Raw genomic sequence first — 5,023 nt, forward strand, 5'->3', positions numbered from 1 at the left:
TATTATTTCGTCACTGTCACAGAACCGACCAAATTATAAGAGTTCAAGTGTAGAAACGATCGACAAGCAATCAAGTTTCCAAACTTGAGCCCATATAATCCCGGTAGTCAACTGAAATCACGAAGGACTTCAAACCAACTCGCAACAAACCAAGATCGTAATAGTTCAACATAAACACAGCGAATGTTACATAGTCATTCATTGCCGTCGAAGCGGCACCACATCGGAGTCATTAAGTTATTACAACACATGTTCGAAGTAGCGGAAGCAAAATAATTACACACACTTGTTCAAGTTCAGTTCACAAGTTCTTGTTATTGCCAGAGTCTACACCATCCTTCCAAAAGCAACAGGTACGAGTTTGTTAGAGAACCGTGCCCAACGGTTAGTCCTCATCCCCAGCGGGATGGAGACAGGTCTTGCAGAAGCCGTCATAAAAGATGTCATCTGCAACAGGTGGGAATAAACCCTGAGTACGAGAATGTACTCAGCTAGACTTACCCGTCTAGTAAAACATAAAAGACACCAAAGATCATGCAAGGCCAATATCAATTAGGGCTAGTTGACTCAACATTTGCCAAAAGCTTACATTAAAACTAACTTATTGTGGAAGCATCATGTTTATTCATTATCAGCCTACCACTAGATTAGCACCTGTACTAAAGCACTTTACTTTATTATTACAAGCAATAATAACCATATCAAGTTCATCATATGTTCTTCCTTGCTATCATCATTATCATGAACCAAGTTCATTAGTGAATGCTACGTTTGCCGCTGCTCTGTCAAGTTCTCACTGACCGGGAGAGACGGCGATTCGAATCGAATTCCTATCCAGCTGGAGGGGTATTCCTAGCACTCACCCAAGCATCCCCCGTCGGAGAGCCAACGGGTCACCTTTGGTACGACTCAGGAATCGCGGCTCCGATCAGCGCCGCACTCCCAGGGCTACCACTCTGCCAGGGAGGTCAGGAATTTTAACTCACCTGCCTTTGGGCTTACGCCAATGGTCCCCCGCACACCGCACTTCCTCCGGTAGTGCGCACTTTATACTTGCCGGTCTTCCGGCCTGAGTCATACTACCTGGCTTCGCGGTCGGAACGAGTTATCCGGCCAACTAAGTGTCAGGCATGCGTTCAACATGACAAGAGGACGTACAACGGTCGGTCCTTAGCTGCCACAGACGGAGCTACTACAACCTTGCAAAACTCCACCCGGCTTAAGTCAAATTTAATCAGGTTCCATCCACGATAGCACATATAGACCATCGTGATCCGACACAACCCTATATCGCGCAGGTGACAGGAAATCACCCGACTTCTACCGATTAAGCATGGCTAAGCTGCTACCCGATCCTAACTCTACAACCAAGGTAGGGTAAATTATCTGGACAAGGATGGAGTAAAGTGCAGCAAAAGTTTCATCACAACTCCTATACTTAATGCATCAATAGATATAACATATTCAAGTAAACTTTTGAAAGTAAAGGGATACTTAGGATGCTCCGGGGCTTGCCTTTCACGAACGAGGCTGGCTCGTGGTTCGGGCACTCAACTTCTTCTTCGGGCTCCTCGAGTCCGACTTGCTGGACCTCCACCTCCTGGCTGCCCTCCTGGCCTTCGGGGTTCGCTTGGAGCTCGAAGGAAGCGGTCACGTCCGATGCACCTATTGCATGCTCAACTAATAAGAAGACGTGCATAAAAGAGGATGAATGCTTGATACATAACTAAACTCACTAGACACTCATTTACGGAGTAATTTCTAAGTGAACTTACAAGAAAACCACATGAATTGATCAAACTGGACAAGTCAACTTATAAACAGCAAGCACCCAAAACAGGACAGCTCAGTAATCAGACCATAACTAGTGATAGGCAGATCCAACAAACATGAGTGAAGACATTCTGGAAAGCTCATGAAATTGTCTACAAATCATCTTTAAACATCACAGCAAGATTCATAAGTTAAACCAGCCTTAAAAACAAAGTTCCATGTTCTGTTCCAGAAAACAGAGAGCACCTATTTCTGGAACCCAACTTGGAACAGCCATAACTTTTAAACTGCTAGGCCAATTGATCCCAAATTTAAACCACAGCTAGTTCATAAAGTTTACAACAACTTTGATTTAGACAAGTTTCCCAGAAAACTCAGTTATCATTAAGCAAAAGCTAAATAACTTCCTTGCTGTCCAGAACAGCTTTTAGCCCACCAATTAATTATTTAATGACATAACCAAAACATAAACAATGCCAACCACATGGCTTATGAGCACAAGCACACCACAAGATAACCAGAACATCATATGATAACCTCCAAATATTTATTAACAAGGCATTTATTAATTTAATTCTAGAAAGGAGCATAATTACAAGATACTGGTAAAAGTGCTCAGAAAAATCTACAAAAATTACAGCAGCACAAGTATAGCACCAAAGCATCACCATAAAATTTTCAGAGCAAGAGCACATACCAAATTAAAGATATACTTTTAATATATGACAAGGTCTTTATTTCATAAATTGAGAAACATGGCTTATAAAGTGTCAAACAGCAGATTTCAGATTATTTACAGGTTATCAATACCATAAACAAGTTTATTACCACAGTAGAGCACCAGCATAAGCACCAATTATTTTATATGATTTAATTAAGGAAACAAGCCAAATTTCAATCATAAATTACATATCAGAGCTGCATTACTTCAAAAATCATGAAATATTTATCATAGCCTTCTCATACCACACAGAGACTACCATAAAAATTTCACAGCAAGATAAGCAGTATAACAAAAGATATGAATTTATCCATGAATAACAAGATTAAATCCCAATAAATATTTTTCCCAGAAAACATGGTTCATTTTATATTTTTATTAAAAACTAGCCATCTCAAGGAATACTACAAAATTGGTTTCACCATTTTTGGATCTCCAGAACTCGAGATATGATTTTTGCAAAAAAAACAGCTCAAACCCTAAAACAAACAAAGGAGAAAGAGAGGCTGACAGAGGGACCCCACGAGTCAACCGACCCCACATGTCAGTGACCCGAGAGCAGAGGCACGACTTGACCGCCGGAGATCTCGTCGACGGCGAGGTCTCGGCGACGACCAAGGTCACCATCGTGCTCCCCTCTCCAATCCGCATCGAGCGGTGCCCGAAACCCTAACTCTACTGGACCCTAGGTACCTCGCCCTCGCGAATGGCGGCACGGCGGTGGTGCGCGGCCGACCGCCGGCGTCTCTGGCCGGAGACAGAGCGGAAGAGAATGCGGACGAGCATCAGCAAGACCAAGCGGAGCTTTTGGGACAAGAATGAGGAAGAATGGTGGACTACAGAGCCCTGGCCACGACGCCGGTGACCATGGCGGAGCTCCCGCGAGGTAAGCTCGCGACAGAGAAGGCAATGCGGGCTCACCGAGGCTCGGCAGCTGCAGCCAACTTGACGACAGTGAAGTGGAGAGACCGGCGGAGCGATGAACGGAGCTTCTTGGCCGGAGACACGGAGACACGCGCGCGAGCTCACCGAAACAACGGTGACGACGCGGAGACGACGACGCACGCGAGAAGGAGAGAGCCGGGAGTGGAATGACGCTGTCCACGCGACCGAGCGCCGTGGCGAGCTGTAGGACACGCTGGGGACTGACGAGCGGGACCAACGGCGACGTACGGACGCCACAGGTCCAAACACGCGGCGTCACCGGCGAGCTCCCCTGTCTGACGGCGACCTCATTCAGTTTCCAAAACCCGACTGAAACCCGATTTTGCCCAGCGATAAACTCCTAAACCACTCGATGATTTTGCTGGCTAATTGCTCTATGCTGGAGAGCTACATGAGTACTCCAACATTGCTTACATGATTAAGGTCTGATTCGGTCTAGAATTCAAACTAGAAGATGAACAACACACCCTCGAGCAAACTGCAGCGATTCCAGACTTAGAAAATTTTCTAAGTGTTGAAAACAACCCAATTTTGCCTTGTGGGTCACTTTTGAGCTAGTTGTGAGCATTTTCATGAGATGGCCATAAAACAACTTTTGTTCCTTATAAAATTTGCTACAACTTTGCTGTAGAAAGTTTTGACATGAAAACATTTTATGAAATACATTTTAAAAGCCTAAGCAAAAGAGGTTTCTAGGGCCTATTTGTATAAGTATAACTTAAGTGATTATTTTGGAGAAGTGATCAACATGAACATTGTTCCCAAGGTTAAGTTAAGCATAGATAAACTAATTACCAAGGCATAAAGCACAAACACAAGCATGGTTCACTCAAGCATAGGCATAGGAAGACTACTTAAACAATTTAAATCACATATTTGCAAGGAATGACATGGCTCAAGATAGATGATGATCATGATATGCTTTGAGTAGATGATGATGCTCATGCTATGCACATGATTAATGCAACCATAACACTGGGGTGTTACAGCCCTCCCCCCTTACAAAAATCTCGTCCCGAGATTTGAAAGCTTACTGATTTTCGAAGAATGTTTTGTAAACTTCTTTTAAATAATCCTCGGTTTCCCAAGTGGCATCTTCTTCCTCGTGGTTACTCCACAACACTTTGTAGAATTTTACCACACGATTACGAGTCACCCTTTCCTTGCGGTGAAGAACCACTACAGGTTTTTCTTCATATACCAAGTCTGACTTCAACTTGATATCCCGAACTTCCACTCTTTCCTCCGGAACCCGAAGGCACTTCTTTAATTGTGATACGTGGAAGACAGGGAAAATAGCTCGAAGCGCAACTGGAAGTTGAACTTTGTATGCTACATTCCCTTTCCTTTCGAGAATCCGATAAGGTCCCACATAACGAGGTGCAAGCTTTCGCTTGACTCCGAACCTTTGTACCCCCTTCATCGGAGACACCTTGATATACACATGGTCACCAACTGAAACTCAATCGGCTTCCTACGTTTGTCGGCATAACTTTTCTGACGAGCTTGAGCAGCTTCCAGGTGTTGCTGGATGGTACGAACTTGCTGCTCCGCTTCGTTCACGAAATCGATGCCATAATACCT

Source organism: Sorghum bicolor, chromosome 10, assembly GCF_000003195.3.
Source record: "Sorghum bicolor cultivar BTx623 chromosome 10, Sorghum_bicolor_NCBIv3, whole genome shotgun sequence".
Lineage (NCBI taxonomy): Eukaryota > Viridiplantae > Streptophyta > Magnoliopsida > Poales > Poaceae > Sorghum > Sorghum bicolor.